General features: G+C 46.4%; 1 protein-coding gene across 2 annotated transcripts in view; it reads left to right on the top strand.

The window, feature by feature from the left end:
* The first annotated feature begins 7434 nt into the window (after window positions 1-7434).
* Window positions 7435-22535, top strand: part of Tln2 (talin 2) — a 426737-nt gene continuing 411636 nt past the window's right edge. The window contains exon 1 of one of the 2 annotated variants that reach the window (XM_038322053.2): window positions 7435-7541. The gene's annotated coding sequence lies outside the window, so the exon portion shown is untranslated. The remainder of the gene's footprint in view (window positions 7542-22535) is intronic. The other variant, XM_038322054.2, reaches the window with a different exon arrangement.

Raw genomic sequence — 22535 nt, 5'->3', positions numbered from 1 at the left:
TTTAATCCCAGCACTAGGGAGGCAGAGGCAGGTGGATCTCTGTGAGTTTGAGGCCAGACTGGTCTACAAGAGTTAGTTCCAGGACAGACTCCAAAACCACAGAGATACCCTGCCTTGAAAAGCAAAAAAGCAAAAAAACCAAAACAACAACAACACAAAAAAGAAAAATAAAGATTCTGCAGCAGGTCAATGTTAGAAGCTTTGCAAAATGTGGTTTTGACTTCTGTGGGAAACCTGAGTTTATAACAGCCTTTGAGACAAGATAAAAAAGTTCAAAGACCTGAAACCAATGGTTTTCTAGAAGGTTGGCCTGGGGGAACGTACCAGCACTTTCAAAATGGCAAGAAGGTAGTTCTGCTAGAGCCCTGGCAGAGCAGTGACTCCCGGACCTGGCAAGTCTGGCCTGAAATACAGCATATAGATCGCTAGGACTTCATCTGGCCCTTGGTGCTTAGGACTGGCCCTCCACAAAAGAATGTTATCGCAACACTTTTTAAGCCCCTGGCACTTGTGACTTGGAGGCAAGGGATAAGATAAAAGGAAATATTTAAAATCTATACAATTGATTTGGATCCAGGTATGGCTTCTGTAACCTCAGAAGGGAGGATTCTGTTTTTATTCTGGGAGGAAGCCTGTCTTGCTCATAATGGATCCTGGTACCAGTGTAGCAACTGATTTAAAAACAAAACAAAACAACAGCAACAACAAAAACAACAAAAAACAAGACAAACAACAATAATACTGGATGTGTGTCTGAAACAGACCCAGAGCTGCTGGTTACCACCCCGAAGTTGTATTAAAAATATCTTACGTGATCTAATCATTTTAGTCTTATTTTGTTTATGACAAATCCATCACATTAAACATAGACCTTGAAAGATATTTCCTACATAGCAACAAATAGCTTACTTTAAAATGAAAGCTGATCTGATCCTTGAATATCAGGCTTGTCTCACATTCATAGAATTCTACCTGCCTTACCTGCCTTAGTCTTCTGAAGCTAGAATTAGAAAAATCACTTATTTTTTAAGTTTAAGAGTTTTAACCACAATATCTTTGTATTGTTGATATTAATACTGTTAATAACACGAGAGAGAGAGAGAGAGAGAGAGAGAGAGAGAGAGAGAGAGAGAGAGAGAGAGAGAGAGAGAGAGAGAGAGAGAGAGTCAGGTGTGGTTGTACCTTTGATTCCACCATTACAGAGGTAGAGGCCATGAGATCTCTTTGAGTTCCAGACCCGACTGGTCTACATAGCAAATTCCAGGCCACCCAGTCTATATTGCTAGTCCAGGCCAGCCAGGGCTATGCCATGAGGCCTCGTCTCTAAACATAAATAACCAATCAACCCAGGGATCTGGAAAGATGGCTCCATGGTTAAGCGTGTGACCTGCTCTTGCAGAGGACCTCCTAGGAACCATGCCAGGCAGCTCACAACCCTCTGTAACTTTAGCTTCAGTAGATTAGACCTCTATGGGCATCTGCAATCATGTGCACATGCCTACAGACTGACACACACAATTAAAATAATTTTAAGAATCCCAAATGACTAAAGAGACACTAAGGTTACATATGTAATGATAGTTTGATGACCTACAACTTTAAAGATTAAAGGTTTATTTATTTACTTATTTAGTGTGTGTGCACGAACGAACATGCCACAGCACACATGTGGAGGTCAGAGAACAACTTTCAGGTGTCAGTTCTCACCTTCCATCTCTTTGAGGCAGGTTCTGTCTTGCTTCTCTGCTGCTGTGTTGTGTACTAAGGTGTGTACTCTAGGTGACTGCTGCCTCTGCTTACAATATCACTGTCTGCTTGCTAGGATTAAAAACAAACAAGCAAACAAATAAACAAATAGGAAGCTCCAAGCCAGCCTATTGTGGCATAATTGATGATACTGTGTAAAAGATATGTGACTGTGATTGGCTTAATAAGAAGTTAAATGGCCAATAGCTAGGCAGGAAGTATAGCCAGACTTTTGGACAGAGAGAGCTCTGGGAGGAGGAAAGGCAGAGGTGCCAGACAGATTCAAAGAAAACAGGATGGGCTAAATGCAGATGAGATAACAAGCATGTGGAAGAACATAGATTTAAAAATATGGGCTAATTTAAGTTATAAGAGCTAGTTAAAAACAAGCCCAAGCTAAGGCCAAGCTTTTATAATTTATAATAAGTCTCTGTGTCATTTTGTGAGCTGGTGGCCCAAAGAAAACTCTACCTACACTAGCCAAGACTATGTAGTGAGACTCTGTCTCAAATAAGTAAATAAAGATATTGAGAAAGCAACCAAAAGAAAAGTACCTCATCTCTCAAACTATTCCCTCTATCGGAACAATTTGGACTAAAAGTAAATTTAATTTGACAAGATAATTATTGGTATTCTTCAAAACAGTATGCTGTGATTTTCTTTTATCTTTGTGCTTGTGTGCTTTTGTGTGTGTGTGTGTGTGTGTGTGTCAGAATCTCATACATTCCAGGCAAGCCTTGAACTTGCTAAGTAGCTGAGAGTAACCTTGAACTTCCGATTTTCCTGCTTCCACTTCTCTAGTGCTGGAGTGACAGGCAATACCTGTTTTTTCCAGAACCTTCTACAGTCTGTTTTATAGACTGCAAGAAAACAAAAGGCGGTGGTGACACACATCTTTAATCCTAGCACTCGGGAGGCAGAGGCAGAGGGATCTCTGTGAGTTGGAAGCCAGCCTGGTCTACCAGAGCTAGTTTCAGGACATGCTCCAAAGCTACAGAGAAACCCTGTCTCAAAACAACAACAACAACAACAAAACAAAATAAAAAGAACACACACACAAAACAAAAGAAAAGAAAAAAGCAATCTTAAGCATGCTCTATTTGGGTGCAATAGTAATCCTGAAGCCAGTCTTCTGAGAGAAATTTAAAACCATGTCTATCACTCTACTCTGAAAACTCCAGAGTGAGTGAGTACAGGCCTCACGTTTCAGAAAGCCAAATATCTAAGTTATCTTAGTTTTTGTAAATTCTCAGGCATCTGCCCTTCGAACAGAACAACTTACGAAATGTGTGCCGCACTGCAGTTCCCATAACATCCATTCTCTCTGGGAATCCTTAGGCGTATTATCTCCTAGAGCTTACACTTAGAAACACGAGGAGAGAGTTTGCTAAGAACCTCAACATTTCAAGGGAGACTACCGCTTCCGTCACTGGTTCTGAGTGGCTGCGGCGCTTAGAGAAACGTGCTTTGCTCCAGGGACAGCCCAGCATTTTGAGAGGAACTGTGAACTGTGGCTGCTCTCAGTCGCAGGAGGATTCTTCACATGGCGCAGAATTCAGTGTTATAAACCTAAGTGAAACAAATGATTTTGTGGACTTTCATTTTTGCTCTTCCATACGGATGGAGCTGAGGAAATGTGACTCTGGACTCCTTTAGGAGTAGACCGGAAGAAGCTGGGAGGGTAAGGATCACCAAATTGCTGGGGATGGGTGGGGGGGGAGGATGGGGTCGGGAGGAGGATGGGATGGGGAGCTCTCAGTGTCTAATTCTAAGCATCTAGTGAAATCTAATGTGGTCAGTGCAGACCTAATCAAGGAAAATGGGTTTTTGTTGTTGTTGTTGTTAGATATATTTAGTATAGGTGACTTGGAAACTCCGCCCCCAAACACTTGAATCATGTACAATGTATTTTCAGTTATCTGTGATCTGATCAATAAAAATTGGACCATACATAAAGACATTAGAAATTTCTCAGATGGCATTAATTTTATCTTCATGTTTTCATCTACTGACTGGAAGAAAAGCCTTGCTAGGTAATTGTTTTGTTGTTATTTTACCGGTCTGCCAGGTATTAAGATCACACTTGCTTGCAGGACAGAAGCTTCCTACAGGCAATTTTTAATTTACAAATAACCTGAGTGACTTTGAGTTAATAAATGGCTATCTTTTCAGATCCAGTAGGAGTAGTCTCAATTTCAGAGAAGTTACCATCGATAGGCTCTATCTATCTTACTTCCACTGGGGAATGTATATACGAATACATGGCAATACGTGGCAAGTTGGTTTTACCAAAGAAACAATGTAGTAATAGTTATAGAAATAAAGGCTCATGTTAAGAAGTGTCCAGAAACATTAGTTTCAAAACCAAATTATAGTGAAGAACTCCAAGACCAATGCTGCTTCTTTAGGAAAGGGGTTTAACTGATTGCAGAGGGCTGTGGCATAGCACCAATTAGATTAGTGCCACATAAATATTCTCATACCAGTATGTCAGGAAAGATTCAGCTGCTGCTTCAATGCTTTTATTTTTATCTTTTAAGCCTCTCTGTCTCTGTCTCTCTGTGTTCATGGGAGTACAGGTTTGGAGCTCAGAAGAGGGCGTTGAATCACCCCCAGGAACTGGAATTCTAGGCAGTTGCCAGCTAGCTGCTATGGGTGTTGGGAACTGAACTATGGTCCTCTGCAAGGGCAGTTAGTGATGGAAATGAGGAAACGAGGGCTCCGGGGCTGGCTGAGAAGAAAGGTTTTATTGTAGGTATGAAGGAGATCACAGCCAGAGGCATGTGGAAGGGTCCAGACTGAACATGGCCAGCAGAACAGACCCAGCCATGAGAGGAAAGAAAGAGGGGGGAAGTGAGAGAGGAAGAGGAGGAGGGGGGCAAGCCGACTGAGAAAGGAACCGAAGATCAAGAGGACAAGAGAACTGTGTAGCCAAAGTGACTGTTATAGAGCAAAGCCAAGATGGGGGCTGGAGTTTGGGGTAAGGACCAAGTGTTGGAAAGGAGCTGCTTGTTGGTTCCCGGCTGCTCAGCCCTGAAATAATCACACAGGAGCTGTATTAATTAAATCACTGTTTGGCCCGTTAGCTCTAACTTCTTATCGGCTAGCTCTTACATTTTAATTTAACCCATTGCTAGTAATCTGTGATCACCGTGAGGGTGTGGCCTACCAGCAAAGTTTCAACGCTGTTGCCTCCTCCTGGGGCTCCACGGCTTCTGACTCCACCTTCTTCCTCCCAGCATTCAGTTTAGTTTTCCCTGCCTAAGTTCTGCCCTGCTATAGGCAGTTTCTCTATTCATTTATGGTAATCACCATAAACAGCATACAGAGGGGAATCCCACATCAGCCGAGTGAGAAGTGCTGGCAGCAGCCACAGGTACTGAATGATTTCCCCCAGGTTTCTTTGAGTCCTAACAAGCAGCATGCATGTCTAACTGCTGACCCATCTTTTTAGACCTCGTGTGCTATTTTAAAAAGAGCAAAGTGACTGGATTAGCTGAGCATGCCTGTAATCCCAGAATTTGGAAGGTGGAGTCAGGAGACCAGGATTTCAATGCCATTTTGTTCTACATAGCTAGTTCTAGGCCAGCCAGGGTTACATAGTAAGATTCTGTCTTTAGAAAAAAAAAAAGTATTAGACAAAGAGACTAGCTTCACGGAATAAGACTTGATGGAGAAAAATTGTTTACCAAACTGCATCTAGGTGGGATTGGAGCCAGGCTCCTTGCTCTCTGAGTTTGCCTTACACTGTTGAACAGCGCCTCACTGTTGGGGGCTGCAAACTGTGGATATACCTAGAGAAGGACGTATTGCATAATAGAAATCTTGACATCCAGTTTTGGGGAAAGACAAACTAACCAGTTTTGAGATGTTTGGTGGAAAGCTCTTGGGCCCTATGAAGGAGGAAATGGGTGGGAGAACCCTCCTTCTTCTTCTTATGGAAACCGGGATCTGGAACTACAAAAACAAGGTTGTTATTTTCAGTAAACTAAGGGGCAATTTGGCAAGCATCAATTTAATATGGGTGCTCTTACTGAAATCAATAACCATTTGTTTCTGAATGTTCTGTGAGGTATCTGGCTACCTTTATTCTGCTAGCCTATCCACTTGACCATCCAAAGGAACGGGGGGGGGGGGGGGGGACAGGCGTGTGTATCCATGCAGCAGGGAAAAGTCTGTCCTGCAACTTTTAGGACTGTTTCTAGTGGCCCAGTAATTTGTTTTCTGATTGCGGGTTCTGATTTATAAAGTGTATTCTCTGCAAAGGGAGTAAGCTACATTTTACTCTAAAACATTGGTTTTTTAACCTTCCTAATGCTGTGACCCTTTAATACAGTTTCTCATGTGGTGGTGATCCCCAATAATATTATTTCCATTGATATTCATAACTGTAGTTTTGCTACGGTTATGACTAATAATGTAAATATCCATGTTTTCTGATGGTGTTAGGTGACCCCTGTGAAAGGGTCATTCCCCTATGGGGGTCAAGACCCATAGGTTGAGAACTTCTGCTCTAAGACTAGACTATTTACACCCAGGCTTATCCAAGGTCTCAGAGGACTTCTTGAAGATAGTTTCAAGTTACAAAGTTGATTCACTCTTGGGTGTACAGTGATGGCAATTTCAAGCTGATAGACAATACCGTTGCTGTAGTTGCATTTGAGGAACTGAAGAAATTCACTATCTACTTCTTGGGAAGAGGGGTCTATCCTGGCCACTCTACACTGAGCTGGGGAAAAAAAAAACCCATCAAAGCCTTTTCTTACTAATTTTTAAAATTACAAAGGTTAAGAATAAAAAGCAGAACCAAGAAGAAAGAGAAAAAACACCTAAAATTTCACCAGCTACTGGGATACACGGATGAACACTTCAGTTAGTTTGAGCATCTCTCTATATATCATAATTATATAAAAAAGAGATTTTGTGACTTGTTCTCCTTTCCCCTTCACACGGTTACCTAAGATAAACTTCACATTTTACCTTGCCATCCCAGCATTTCCGAACTCTGTATATACAAGGGATACATAACTGACTTTTTATTCCAGGGCATCACAGGAGACATAAATAAAAAAATAAAGCCCGGTGTGGTGGCGCAGGTCTTTAATACCTGCGTTCTGGAGTCAGAGGCAGGCGGATATCTTGAGTTTAAGGTCAGCCTGGTCTGCACAGTGAGATGCTGTCTCGAATTAAAAAAAATAATAAAAAAAACAAAAACCAAATCAGTGCTATAGGCAACACACCCTTTGCTACCCATCTTTCTGGAAGAGTCGTTCGTTCCCTAAACTCACTGGCATGAGGTCTGTGTGTTTTACTGCAGAAGGACAGAGTCCTGTGGGTTCCCGCCACCCGCAGGGCTAGATCCAACCTGGTAACCTCCAAGGACCCGGTCGGTGGTTCAGGAGAGGCGCTCGGGGGAAATAGGGCCCTATCCTAGAGACGCCTGGTCCCTATGCCGCCTCATCCCTCTCCAGAGCCGAGCCCAGTGTCTGGGGCAGCCAGGGATGTCCCTTGTGCCTCTTCCACCCTGGCCCGACCACAGCTCCTCGCGCGCCCCCAACCCGCGCCCGGGGTGCGGACACCCAGGAGCCGGGTGGTGAGCTTCGCCGCGCCGTCCCCCAGTGATGACGCGCTTCCTGCCCTCCCGGCGCTCGCGGGCCGTGCGCTCGCGCTCGCCCTCGGCTCCGGTTCCGCGCCCGGAGCCAGCGGCAGCGGCGGCGGCGGAGGCGCAGCGGGAGCGGAGCCGGCTGCACTCGGGGGCTGGCGCTCTGCAATGAGACAGTAGCTGCATCCCCGCGGTAAGGCGCGGCGCGTGGCGCTACCCTGCTCTCCAGTTTGCATGCGCGCTGCAGGGATTTCGAGTGCCTTTTCCCTCCCCTCTCCAGAAGGAATATGTGGGTGGTTTTCTTCTTGGGTTTGCATTTCGTAAGTGATGTCAATGTAGAAAAACCCTGTCAAGCTTCTAGATTTTATTTCCTAGGAGGGATTTTTTTTTTTTTTGCAAGAAGAGAAAAATAAATTGCAACGATTGCACCTGTCTATTGCACATGTAGGTTTCGCCGCACTCAGCCCGCCCGGGTGCCGGTCTTTGCAAATAGTCTTCCAGCTGGAGCCGGAGAGCTGATCCCTTGCCCTAGGCAGCTGGTCCCCTCCAGGGCTCCCTCTTCGGGTTTCCGGTAACGGGGTCGGAAAAGCGGCCCGTTTTGCACCGAGGGGGTCCCCTGGACCCCGGCTGGGGCCCCTGGCGCCGACGGAGTTGGTGGAGGGCAGAGCGGCTTCATTCCAGCACTGGCGGCTCCGACTTCCAGCGCCACTTTGCAAACAAGTCTCCCGCCCCGGCTCGCAGCGAAAGGCGCCGGGGGCTGCTTCCCAACGCCGGACACTGAGACCTGCGGATTGCACGACTCCCCCCTTCCCTGGTCATCTCGCTATCAGACAGCTACTGGCCGCCGACCGCTCGGGGGAAGCGCGGGGCCGAGAGCAGTCAGGGTTTGGATCCAGCGCGGCGGCCTCTCGTTTCCTTCCCCGACCCCCAGGAGCTGAGATTTCGCGCCGGCGGGGATCGGGAGGGACCTGGAGACTGGCAATTCGGGGCCCAAGGAACGACGTTCGAGGGCGCCATATTTTCAGTGGGTTTTTCAGAGGCTAAGGGGGCGCCCACTTTCCGAAAGCCCCCCGGGGGAGGCCGGAGCGATTGTCGCTGGGAAAGTTTGCGCGCCGGGGAGAGCTAAGAGGAGGCTGTCCCCACAAGGGCGCGCAGACTGCAGCGTGTTGCCTAGAGTGGGCCAGGCTGGGTCTGGGGGAAAGAGAGACGCTGGGGGACGAAGAGTGCGGCTCGCGGGTGTCACGGTGCAGCGGAGTGATAGCATTTGGGACTGTGAGGCGTAGAGCACACGCCCCTCTTTCCCCAGGTCACCTCCGCCCGCGCTCGGCCGGAGCCTTGCGCACCGCCGCTCCCGGGCCCGGCGCACGTTGCCGAGCGTTTTCTCCAGCGCCCTTTCCCCCCAACACCGCGCCTCGCCGGGTGTTCCACCTGGCGCGGGAGCTCTCTCAGGGCTGGAGAGGAAGCGGCTAGGTTCGTAGATCGGGCAAAGGCCTGGCTTATGTCGTTCTGCCTGAAGCCTCCTGTCGTCCCCTGGCTTGTGGAGGCGACCGGAGTAGCACCCGCGGCTGCGTGCGGGGCTCTCACTGTGGCGCGGGCTGGCGGAGGAAAGGGGGGCGTTTCCCAAAGTCGGGGCTTCAGGTGACACGTGGGAAAACTTGTTTTCTTGCTGCTGGCGATGGGGCAGAGATGGAAGGAAAGGAAAGGAAAGGAAGGAAGGTTAATGAAAAACTAAGTCCGGATTCTTTACAGAGAACGGGAGATGAACGACTGAACGAGCTGAAGTGTTTGGTGTTGTAGAGGACACAATTGCAGTAGGATGGTATCTCAGGGAAGCGCGCGCTGAAATACACGTAATTATGAGCACTATGGTGCTCAAAGTGACACTTTTGATTCTGATAGCCCATGGAAAAGGGAGTTGTCATTCGTGATGTCCTAGCTCCTGGAGGTAGTGACTTAATAGAAATGGGCCTGTGGGGGAATCTTTACTTTTGTTCATAGATAGTGACCCCTGCTTTGTCATGACAGGGCAGGGCAGAGTGTGTTTGCTGACCTGTGATTGGCTGGGTGCTGGAATATGTTAGCTTTTCTCCTTGGTGTCTTAATGAAATTGTCACAGTGGAGGGGTCGTGTCAGCTCTTGGGGGTCTTCATTATTGGAAGAGATTCCGGGAAGGACCACAGAAACCTAACGGGGTGGAGTGGGAGAAGCAGAGATTTTCATTAGGGAGGTGTGCCCCTGACGTTGGCACATCTTCATTAAGTGCCTCCAGTGTGAAAGTTATCCTTTCAGTTTCCAAGGTTGTATCTTGTCTGGTCCGCACCACGGGGTTCTCTGCAGAAAGTCAGGAGGAAGAGGCGTTGCAGTGACCATTGGCCTTGAGAAGGGGTGGTGGTGTGCCGGCAAGAATGCGTTTTCTTCCTTTAATTTGAACACTGGAAGAGAGGAAACGACTGAGATTACATTTGTACAGAATTAGAATAGCTAATGTTGGGAAGAATTTGCTGCTGAAAGCCCTCCCCCTCCCCCCAAGTACATTGAAATTTCCAGACTTAGATTAGAGGTGGTACATCGAGTCCCAGAAGCGGAGGCTTCTCAGTCACTACCCTGTGCTTTTGTGCCCCTTTTCACTTAATTAGGAAATGCTATGGGACTTTGGGGGTCTCAGTTTGGGGCTTCGTGTTCTAGGCTCTCTCCGAGGGAGAAAGAAGTAAGACTTTCCAAACTCGATCCTTTTGAATTGCTTTTCAGAACAGGTGTAGGCTATGTGTGTTTAAAATTCACCATATTCAGATTTGTTTGCCAGCATTGTTCCCTAGAGGGCATTTTAAGTTTATTTCTCTTCTTTTCTTTCTTTCTTTTTTTTAATGTGCATGTTCCTGGCTCCTGTGTGCAGTGGCCAGAAGAGGGTGTTGGATCCCATGGTAACTGGAGTGGTTGTGAACCACAATGTGGATGCTGGGAACCAAACCCATATCTACTGCAAAAGCAGTTGATGCTCTTAACTGAGGAGCCATGTCTGTCTATGTGCCACGTGTATTTTTGCACACCTTTTAAACATGATGCAATGAAAATGAACTTAAAAGAGCTTTTAAAAAAGTTTTTAAAATTTACATTTATTTGTCTATCATCTGTCTGTCTATGTACCCACCCACCCACCCACCCACCCGTCTATCTATATTTTTGTGTGGGGTGGGTGGGGGAATGCCACAAGGCGCCCTCTGTGGAGGTTGGGAGAACCAACTCTTCTACCATGTGACTCTCTTGGATTGAATCCAGGTTATTAGGCTTTGGGGCAGGTGCCCTCTACCAGCCAGCATGTCACGTGCCAGCCTCGGAGATGCTTTATTTTAGGTCCTCTAATATTTAATTTCAGCTCTACTACCTTAATATTTATTTAATGTTGTATGTCCCTTTCACTGGGCATTAGTAACCAGGTTTTGCTGTCTCTTGCCTGGTTCTTACTATCCTAACTTCATAGCTTGATCAAAGTGCCTGATTTTTTCCCCCAGTAAGATTTTGTAACTTCAAAAGGGTTAGAAAAGTGCCTTTGTGAACTAGAAAGTTGCCTATCAGTTTACCAGGCCACGTGACAGGTGGTGCCTGCACGCGTGTGGCATGCGCAGGCTCTTAGGATGGTGTCTGCGGCTTGTGATCTGTGATATTCTTGCTCCAGGACTTCCCGAGTCAGAATATTTTCTTGGGGATTTTGCGTGGTGTTTGACTAACAGGAAGTACCAATAACAGTTAAATCGTTCCAAACAATTTTTATTAGGTATAAAAAAATTGTTTAAAGACAAGAAGAAAAATCTAACAAGGAGGCCAGCATTCTAGAATTATAGCTTAACAAACCCAACTGGTGCCTTTTTAATTACAGTATTTACCCCATCCAGAACTTTTTAATCCTATTGCTTTTATATTTAATAACCAGGCTAGCTAAAATATAAGCCAAACACAACTATTACAAATAATGGGGATAAGTGGTGGGTTTAACCAGATGTTTTCCCTAAAGTTGAACTCTTCCAAACTTTCCTGCTGCTCCCCTCCCCAACAAACAGGCAAAACTCAAAAGATGAGGATGTCCTAAAGGGAAGACCAGAAATGTGAAGCTGGACTCCTGGAGGTTGAGCACCATAGCAACCTGTGTCTCAGTGGCCCTTGCCGTTGATGGGCAAGCTGGACACAAGATTCCGTGGTCCTTTGAGCCCCATTCTCGTGTTGCTCTGAGCTATGTTTGCAGCCCATTTCACGGTTGGTTTTCAGAGTCTAACTGGGGCCCACATGCTTGTTTTGTTTTTAACCAACAATTCCATTTCTACCAGCTGGTTCTATCTACCATACTCTTCTAAGAGCCTAGAGTAGCCCACAAACATTTGTGTTTCCTCCTTTTTTTTTTTTTTTTAAACTCTCCTACCTTTGGCTTTAACAAACTGAATTCTTGGTCTTCCATTCACTTCTGCAGTAAAACATCTTGGGGGTTTATCTTGCTTCTCTGATAAGAGAACCCAGCCCTCACCCCACACCTCCTATCCCTTGGGGGCAGTGCTCTTGTTTCCCGTTTATCTAGAAGATAAGGTGGGGAGGAGATAAGGGTGATAGTGTGATTAAGTGGTTTGTGGCGCACAGAACTATCAAAAGGCGCACAAAAGAAAAACAGGCCACTCCCATGAGGGAAGCAGTTGTGTGGCTGGAGAGGGTGGCTCAAAGGTTAAGAGCATTTGCCACTCTTTTGCAGAACCCGGGTTCTGTTCCCAGCACCCATGTGGCAGCTCATTACTTACTATATGTAATTCCATTTCCAGAGGATCTGATTCCTTCTTCTGGCCTCTGCAGGCACCAGGTATACACATATATACACAATGGCAAAAACAAACAAACACAAAACCCACTCATACACATATAATAAAAGTCAGTTCTTTCCTCTTTCCTCTGTACCCAGTTCAGGTTCCTGAACACCCTCAACCTCCTTGACCTTCTCCCTTTGCTGAGTAACCCACCCTTGATTAGACCTGCCCTCTGCTTTGCTTCCACTGCCCTAGCCCCTGGCTAATGAGCCTGGGTGGAGAAGCCACGTGGCAGCCTGCACAGCTGAGCTCTTGATGTATGACCATGAATCCCAAGGGGCCTCTTGACACTGCCAGACCCAGTGTGCTTCTCATCCGAAATTGCTCTCAGCTGGTGCTGTGACTTCTTTCTCTAAGATGCAATTGCGCACTGGTTCCAGCATCTTGCTGTACTGAGTCCACCGACTGACTGGTAATGATTTCTCTCTTAGTCCTTCTGCAGGCATCTCCTTTCCCTTCCATACTGGCAGAGTCTCCCCTCTTTGATGGGATTGTCTTCCCTGGAGACACTCTAGCATCTTCATCCCAGGCAAAAAGCATCACCATCAGTAAGCAAAGCCCCTTGACCCTGTGGCCTAGCTCATTCACTTCCCATTTTTCTGCTCTCCTTAGCAAATACTTTAAAAAATTATTTATTTCCTGTGTATGAGTGTTTTATCTAGATGTATTTCTAGTTGCCTTGTGCCTGAGGAGGCCAGAAGAGGGCACTGGATTTCTTAGAATTGCAGTTACAGGTCATTGTAATCTACCACGCAGATGCTGGAAACTGAACCCAAGTCCTCTGTAAGAGCAAAATGTGCTCTTAAATACTAAGCTATCTCCCCAACCCTTTAGCAAAAAAAAAAAAAAAAATTTTTTTGAAAGAGTTGTCATATTCTGACTCACTTTCCTCCCCATTCATTTATTATTATTTTTTAAACAGGGACTCATTATGTATTCTTTGGCTGCTCTCAAACTTGCTATGTAGAACAGGCTAGCTTTGAACTTACAGAGACTTGCCTACCTCTGTGTCCTAAGTGCCAGGATTAAAGGTGTGTGTCACCATGCCTGGCTTCCCACTCATTCATTCTCCCATTTTACTCTGGCTTTTGACCTTTTCCTTTGAGCAAACCTTTGTTTCTTTGTTTCTTTCTTTCTTTCTTTCTTTCTTTCTTTCTTTCTTTCTTTCTTTCTTTCTTTCTTTTCTTTTCTTTCTTCTCCTTGTCCTCCTCTTCTGCTTCCTCCTTCTCCTCCTCCTTTTTTCAAGATAGGGTTTCTCTGTAGCTTTGGAGCCTATCCTCTGTAGACCAGAGTGGCCTTGAACTCACAGAGATCCCTTTGCCTCTGCCTCCTGAGTGCCAGGATTAAAGGTGTGTGACACCACTGCCTGGCAAACGTTTCTGGACTGGAGAGAGAGCTCAGCAACTAAGAATATGTTCAGCTTTTGCACAGAGGAAACAGATTTGGTCCCCAGCACCCACAGCTTACCACCCTTAACTCCAGTTTCAGGGCATCCGATACCCTTATCTGGACACCATGGGCAACTGTACTCCTGTGCACAAATCTACTATGTACATACACATAATTAAGAAATAAACACGTTTTAAAACAAAACATCCAAAGAAACAGTTGCTACTGTCGTTTTTGAGACAGGGTTTCTCTTTTTAGTGCTTGCTGTCCTGGAACTTGCAGCGCTGGCCTCTGCCTCCCAAGATTCATGGCGTGTGCCACCATATTCTTAAGGCATCAGCATCATCTGAGGACTGAGTCCATGGGTGCAACTTCCAGCATCTTCATCCTCCCTACATAATTCAGTCAGCTGATTGCCTCCTCTCTGAAACATGTTCTTCACGTAGTGAATCTGTCCCTGACTACTCTGACTCGGCCCTCTTGTTTGATCTAATCTTTCTGGCTTCTGGAAACCAGAACTGTGGTTCCATGAAACATTTCATTTAGGAGTCTGCAATATCCTCTGCTCCTGAGAGAGGTCATAGTGGTACCCTACTTCCGTCTCAGGCCTCTTCCCTTCTTGAATCCATGTCCCTTTGACATTCCATGATATCATGTATGAGATCTTATCGATCTTGTGGCCTATAAGTCCTGAGTGCTTTGGAGGTGGCCAGTCTGCAAAGTGTTCACTGCACAAGTTTGAGGCCCTGAGCCCCACTCCCAGTTCCCATGCAGAAGTTGGGTGTGGTGCTGTCGACTCCTAATCCCAATGCTGAGGAGGTGGAGACAGGAGGATCCTTGGGTCTCCTTGGCCAGCCAGCCTGGCCTACTCATGAAGCTCCTGGTCTAGTGAGAGACCCTGTCCCAGACCAGAATGTGCTGGGCCTAGAGAGATGGTTCAGAGGACTGAAGTTTGGTTCTCTGTGAGTTTGAGGCCAGCTTTGTCTGTGTGGAGTTTCTGGTTACTCAGGGTTACACAATGAACTCTGTCTCAAAAACAGACAACATCAACAACAAAACACTCAAAAAAACCAAACAGATGATGGCTTCTGAGGAATGACACCACCCACCTAAGGTTGACTTCTGGCCTCCCCACACATACACACACTTCACTTCTCCAGAAGAGAGCCTGGTTCTGCCTCTGGATCCCCATCCCATGTGTATGAAACAATAAATGCCCGTCATATAACAAACACCCGAAACATTCCAATGAGTGATGGGCTCTTACTGGTTTCAGGGTTAGCCCTGAGTGAGGAGACTGTATATCAGGATGCAGTAGTTTGAGGTCCTGTTCTGGGAATGAGGGGCTCAGGTACTGAATGGGTAGGCACACCCGTGTTAAATACTTGTCGAGTGACAGGAAGCACCTGCCAAGGATGACTAGAGGAGACAAATGGCTGCCTCTCTCATTTTTATCTCTGAAGAGGGGCACTTAAGCAGTCTTCTTGGTAACTTTTGACACTGGGTTGGGGACGACAAATTGACTTGGCCTGAAGTAAGTGTTTGCCATTGACCTCAGTCAGTGTTCTTGAGAATCACTCGTCCCCAGAGACCACTTGACCACCAGGGAACTGTCTCCCTCCTCTCCTTAGCCTAGGGAAATGGATTATTGAATCTGGGTGGGACAGCTCTCTGTATCTTTCCACTGAAGCTGTTCCAGCTGTTCCTGGGACCCAGGCTAAGGAGTCTCAGGCTTAGTGTGCTTCAGTGAAAAAATTCTCTTCCTCCTGTTTGCCTTGCCTCAGGACTGCCTCGGTAATGACTTCGCACTCTGTCTAGTTCCTATTGGATTCGGAGTGAAGCCATTTCCTAAATATGGCCTGAGGTCATTCACAGCAGCTCTTCCAAGGAGAGCGTGGATTATTCCCAGGTTTGGGAGATTATGCGGAGGGCACTTTAAGAGGCTTAATTTTCTCCTTGAAGGACTTTCAACTGGCCTGTCACTTGTCATTCTAAGCCCTCCCCATGTGGAGTCAAAGGAGCCACCCTGGGGTAAGAGGTCAGCCAAAGCAGCTGAGGTTTAGAACCCAATGAAAAAGGTAGATATCTTTGTAGAACATCTTAGCCTGGTTCAAGGGGAGTGTATTTTTATTATCCCCTCAAAAGAAAAGAGTCAAGGGTGACAATTCATTGGTAAAATCCTTTGCTTGTAATTATGAGGACCTGAGTTTGATCCCCAGAACCAACTTTTAAAAAGCTGGTATCGCGAGTGGCAAAATGCTTGTAATCCCAGCACTGTGGAGAAGGAGGCAGGAGGATCATTGGGACTTGCTGGCTAGTCAAGCTCAGCCTACTTGATTGGTTCCTGGCCAGTGAAGATACCATGCTTCAAAAAAAAAAAATGATGTTGACATCCACGATCTCCATGCACATGTGCATATACATGCTCATAAGCCTATGCACAGATGTCCACGTGCACCCAGGAAGACATGCACATGCACACACGCGCACACACACACGCGCACGCACGCACACACACACACACACACACACACACAGTTGGTGAGTTGGTGCAGAGACTACTTTTTAGACTGCTGCCAGGAACTTTCTTCTTTTCTTACCTGAGCTGCTGGACCTTCTTCTAAGGCATTCCCTTTCTTAAACCTGGCCCGCCTCACTGCCTTGAGCCTCTGAGGAGTGGCTCCTAGCAGAGACTCTCGGAGAAGGGCTGGGGGAGGTCAGGGCAGCCAGAGGACTGGACAGGCTCCTGCAGGGAACACTGGACAGACTTGGCTCCTCTGGAATGCAGGACACCCATCTCACTGGGCCACAGCGCCCTAGCTCTCCTACATGCTGGTCACTAAGACCCTGTAGCCTTTTATTTTAAATGCACCTTGAAAGAGCCTTTTATTTTCTTTGGGGAAATTTAATTTTCTGGCCTCTTTCCCCGGTGTGTTTTGTTCTACTTAGGTGAGAGGGAAAACTCAGTTCAGCTTGAGAAAATCGCCTCCTCAGGGCTTTGATGATTAGGGCCTTAGGTGCGTGTTGGGGATGGCACAGATGGATTTGACGAGCTCCCTGGAGAGGTGGTGAGCCGCTAGATGCTATGGGACTGGAAGAGAAGCAGGTGTGGGCCAGCTGTGCAAAGGTGGATTTGGCCCTTGCAAAGGGCGTACCCTGCTTCCTCCTGGGGAACTTGTGGCTGTGGGGACTTTCCTGTCTTGTGACAGTTGCTGCAGGTCAGGATTGCGCATCGGAGCCTGCAGTTGTTGCCTTCTCTGCTGCCCACCTGGTACCTTCCTGAGGTTCTGGAAGCCAGAGGTTTAAGACCAAGAGCTGGTTCATTTTGAGGACCATGTAGAGACTCTATGATCTCTGCTTGGTTCATGCCCTCCCTGTGCCCTGCCTTCACACCTTCATCTTTTTATCCTGTTGTCTGTGTCTGTCTCCAGATGCCCCATTTGTAACACACCTGACACATTGGATTAAGCCTAAATGATCTTATTTCAACTTGATTATCTCTGTGGAAAAACCATATTTCTGAATAAGGTCACCTTCTGAGGTACAAAAGGATAGACTTCAGTATAATTTTTTCTTGTATGAGAAAAGAAATGTTTCTCATAGAACATAGTTCAACCCGTAGATGATCAAACAGTCTTCTATTTCAAAAATCTGAATCCATCATGGACTGCTTGTTGGTGAATTCCCCTCTCAGGCTAAGGAGCCCAGGTCCTTCACTGTGGAAGCTTGCACCTACGGGTGCCATTGCCCTGCCCCTGTCTCTTTGCCTCTAAGACCTTGTATGCTGGTTGCCATGACAACTGTGGGAGGCAGGTGTTCTCATCCTACTTTGAGAAAGCAGAGGTACAGCAAGGTCTTTTTGCCGAATGTTGCATGAGTTTGGCTCTAACTCAGATCTTTTTCATTCACAAGCGTCTCTCACAGCTCTGTGTCTCCATCCTTGACACGAGTAATTGTCTCCTGGGAAACCCATTGAAAACACAGACTTGGGAGGCCTTGTCGGATACTTAGGAACCTAGCCGGGTTTTCAACCAAGGGATCTGTGTCTTTTCATTGTTCCCTCTGGAGATTTTGATACACTCAGATAGGACCTAATGTACTCCACCTTGGACTTTGTTTCTCAGAGAGAAAAAAAGCACCACCAAGTTGTTATTTGGCTTTTATTTGGCTTTTTTTTTTGTTCCCCCACTGTTTTGTCTGGGAGGCAGCAGGAAGCTTCAGAGAGGTGTGGAAGCCAAGATGCTACTGTTCTGTTGTAATACAGTCTCATGTAGCCCAGGCTGGCATGACCTCCGGATCCTCCTGTCGCCACTTCCAAGGGGGTGGGGGTTGCAGAAGTGAGCTATATCTGGTGTTTTGTGGTGCTGGAGATGGAGCCCAGCATGCTAGGCCAGTACTCTGCCAACTCAGCCAGATCCCTGGCCCTTGCTCTGCCCTGTGCGTAACTCTCTTGTTGGTATTCTATGGGCTGGGCCTTTGGCTACTCAGCTTTTGTGAATGAGATTATAGGCTCAGTAAATGTAAAATAAATCTCGTTTGAATTTTCTGTCATATAGGTGTACATCACACTCCAGAGTGGAAATAAATTGAGATGGTTCAATCACAAATAAATGCTGCATGCTTTTATGATGTGTGTGTGTGTGTGTGTGTGTATCTCCTTCATTCAGGAAGACAGAGCAAGAAATGTGACAAGGGGCTAGAGAGATAGTCCTGTGGATAAGATTGAGTACTTCTGTTACAGAGGACTTGGCTTCAGTTTCCAGCACCCTTGTCAGATGTCTCACAGTGGCCCATAATTCCAACTCCAGGGAGTATAACACCCCTCTTCTGGCCTCTCCCTCAGATGCACATTACCCCCCTCCCATTCATTTATATTAACACTAAATTATATTAAAGAAAGTAGTTTAAAGTTTTGTGACAGTTCAGTATCTTTACTGTTATAGAATATACATGTATTAGCGAAAATGTGCTTAAACTTCTGGGTGCTGAGCAATCGCCCACAGAAAGGCATTCAAATGTGCACACCTGGGCTCTGCCCCTTCAAAACTTTTATAGCAGCAGGGCTGGGGTAGGACTTGAATTCTAAGCTGCGGATCAGGGACTAAACGTAGAGCTGGCAACCCCCATTAGTAAGATATTGTCCCTGTGTGGTTCCTTGTCAGTATCACAGTACCAGTCTCCTTGGCGCATGAAAACGTCTCTCAGTTCTTCAGTGTTAGCCTGTAAGTTAGAAGCCATGTTCTGGATCAATGCCCAGGCTATCCAGCCTCCCTCTTTCTCTCTCTACCTCCCGACCCTTGAAACAGAGCCCTTGGCTGCCCTGCAAGTCACCACTGTATAGCTAAGAATGACTTTGAATTTTTGGCCATTATCCTTGTTTCTACTTTCTGAGTGCTAAGATTTCAGAAGTGAGTCACCCAGTTTGTGTGTTGCTGGGTATGGAACCCAGGGTTCTCTGCAAATTAGGCAATCACTCTACCAACCAAGGTACATTCTAGGCCTTCAGCATCTTGAGTGATTATGCCACTCTCAGGTTCATCAGGTCTAGCTATGAGTGTGCTCCTGGTGTAGCCATCACTGGAGTGAGTTCAGATATGGGTAAGCGCTGCAGCTGCCCAGCCCTCAGAGAGCCCCACTTGATAGGTTTCTGTGAGCCCTGAGAATTTGTAGTTTTTCTGAAATTTGTATGCCACACAACTAGGGTTTGGAGGTCGCTTCTGCACACTGCCTCCCCCGCTTCCCACCTTCCCAGTTATAAACGTTACCACGTATTTTAGTGGCATGTCTAACTATTTTCTGGTTTGGGATTTTGTTGTCTATTTTGAAGATGCCAGACTTTATTTTTCAGTTAGAAATATAATGCATTTCTGATTTTTCTTTGAATAATCCCTCTCCCGTTTTTATATAAGCTCCTGCAATTCATTTCAAAATAAGTCTTAAAATACTGGGTTCTTTGACCAGATAAAGCCCTTTGGTGCTCTGACACAGTCTGCGAATGATAGTAGAGATTTCTGGAGATGATTTAAGGAGATTTTGTGGTTTTAAGCTTGCACAGGTGGTTAGGAACGGCCTGCAGTAGATGTGGGTCTGCATCCTTGGACTCAGTGTGCATATTAAATTAAACAATTGGTAAATGGTTACATATGGGAGGGGGAGGTGGGAGGAGGGCCCTGTCTCCTTGGTGAAGGAGATTCAGTTGCATTAGCCGGGACATTACATCTTGGTATTTTGAGATCCATGTCTTGCAGATGTTGTGTGAATTGATTTCCTGCCCTTAGAGACAAGATTTTTTTTTCCTTCCCAATTCTGTGTTTTTCCTTTTGGCTGAATGGAGACTTTCAGCTTTAGAAAGGGGAGCCAATATTAATTTTGTGTTATTGGGTCATGTACACCACATTATTTTATGGTTGTGAGCCTAGCCTTTAATGGCTGGCCATCTCTCCGGCCCCACATTACTTTACGTAATGCATTCTTGAAAAGTTAGAGTTAACTACTCAAAAAGCTGTAGGAGACCGTGTGCGTGTGCTTGTCACAGTTGATTGAATTGTGTTCCTCTAAAGGGTGAATTTTACTGTATTTAGTTGCATTCTTTTTTGTTTTTTAATATTTATTTTTAAGTGTGTGTGTATATCTGTGTGTGTGTCTGTGTACATGTGTGTGGGTACCCATCTCTGGCATAAGATCTCTCTGGAGCTGGACTTAGGGACCTGGAGCTGTTAGCCACCTGATGTAGGTACTGGGAACTGAACTCAGGACCTTTGTAAGAGCAGTACATGCTCCTAATTGTTAAGCCATCTCTCTCCAGCCCCGTGCATAAATCCATCTTTACTACATACACGATATCAAGGGAACTTGTCACGTTAGCTGTACTTTTTGTAAACTAGTTACCAAAAGTCAAGATTGCATCTGTGAAGGAGTCTCCTCCCCACCTCCACCTCGGGCGCCTCTGTTTCACACTGGTTTGAAAATGGCCTTGCCTGTTTTCTCCTTGCTAGTCCAGACCAGCCGAGTTGTGCAACTGGCCAGGGACTACTGAGAGATGCACTTGGCCTCTCATTCCTAAGCGTGCACATCTGGAACATCATGGGAGTTCTCAGAGGTCCTGGGGATGAATTAACTTTGCACATTGATGAAGGAACCATAGTTCAGAGAGGCTGTGGTTTGGATGTGACTGGAGTAGCAGGGCTGCAGAAATGTCCGCTGGGTCTGTGGTTCCCTGCCAGTGTCTTTCTCTGGACATTCTTTAACTCTTGTCTTGTAGGTTTCTATTTTTCTAAGTCTGGTGTCTCACGCAATGGTTTACCTGTATTGTTGTGGATTTTGGAGACAGCCTAGAAAGAGGAGCCCTGGCCTTGGGATCTCTCAGGAAACTTGGCAAAGCCCTTTCTGGGTGTCTACTGCATGCCTGGGGGATGCAGGCTGAAGCCCTTGCGCATGCATAGTGATGGTAAAGTGGCGCAGAGGGGCAGCACATGGGTGTTGATGTGATTGCCTACCACATAGGGGCCACCATTTATACTGTGACCTTGAGCACGGTACCTGCTTGCTGTACCCGTCAGTGTGCTCATCAATAAAATGCATCCATCACCCCTCCCCCCCCACTTATGTCATTATTGTAAGAAGGGAATGGAAGCCACACTGTGCATACTTTCTGAGCATTTGCTAATTATCTATAATTCTGTAGAGGGAGCAAGTTAATGTATGGTTTTGTTTGTGCCCCAGCCAACCACAGGACAGGAGTTTGATGTGTTTTCCCTCTTCTGTTTTGGGCCCTGTTAAGAACATCAAGGTGTATTCAAGGGCTGTGCTGCTTGTTTTGCTCATTGGTTGAGGAGGTTGAGGTTGGAGGTGAGCTTCCAACCACAATACTCAATTACAGTCTTGGGTCATCTGATAATGTGTTATTGAACAGTCCTTCTCCAGGTCCCGACAAAGGATTATTTCCCAAGGGTGCCAGGAGCCGGCAACATGAAAATTAGTTCGTCTTTCTAAAGTGCTCTGTGGGGCCTCCGAGACGAAAGGGATTAATTAGCATTTATGTTAACTGAAGCGGGGCTGGAGTTGTAGCTCTCTTGGTAGAGTGCTTGCACTCAAGAAGCTCGGGCTCGAGCTCCAGCACCACATGCGTGGTGGCTCATGTGGTTCCTGCACTCTGGTTCAAAGTCACCTCTGGTTATATAGTCAGTTCGAGGTCAGCCTGGGCCACATGAGCCTGTCCAAGAAAAAAAAGACAAGACCCCAGTTAACTTAAATGGAAGATGGAACGCAGGTACTGGCCTGTGAGGAACCTTTAAAAACAGGTCGGGCAGGACGAGCCGAAGGTGCTTAAACACGCCTCGTTATATAACTCACATGGTACTGTCATGTTCATCACTCTTCCGGGCTTGTCTTGGTGGACTGAATGCTTCCTCCATGTGATTCTCACGAGGGTTGGATTATGAGCCTCTGTCCTTACTCTTCAGGGTTGACCAATGTTCTGGTAACATCAGCACCACCCAGGGACCTTAGTGTTAGGAACTCGGGTTCCACCCTTATCTATAAATGTGGGACTCACTATGGAATCAGAAGCTGAGGTGAACTTGTGGCCCCAGTAGCCTAGGGGAAGCTTGCCTGGAAGGCAGGGACACCTGTCAGCATTTTACACTAGGACATGGGGAGGGAAGTGATATTCCTGTTGACCACTTCCGAACACCTGCCAGAGATGAGGGGCTAAGGATTTATACTTGGGTTTCTGTTCTACTTACTCCTGATGCTGTGGATCTTGGCTCTTAGGCTATCCTTCCCTATTCTCATCTCCATCCTCTCTCCTCCCTATCATCAAATTCATCCCTCCCCTCCGCCCCCATCCCCCCTCCATCCTTGTCATTCCCATCCTTACCCCCTTCCCTATCTCTATATCCACCCCTCCCCTCTCTAACCTCATCTTCATCCCTCCACCATCTTCATCCCCATCACCT

This window comes from Arvicola amphibius, chromosome 3 (assembly GCF_903992535.2).
Source record: "Arvicola amphibius chromosome 3, mArvAmp1.2, whole genome shotgun sequence".
In the NCBI taxonomy this organism is placed as follows: domain Eukaryota; kingdom Metazoa; phylum Chordata; class Mammalia; order Rodentia; family Cricetidae; genus Arvicola; species Arvicola amphibius.
Note: the sequence above shows the minus strand (reverse complement) of the source record. Positions and strands in the feature narration are given on the sequence as shown.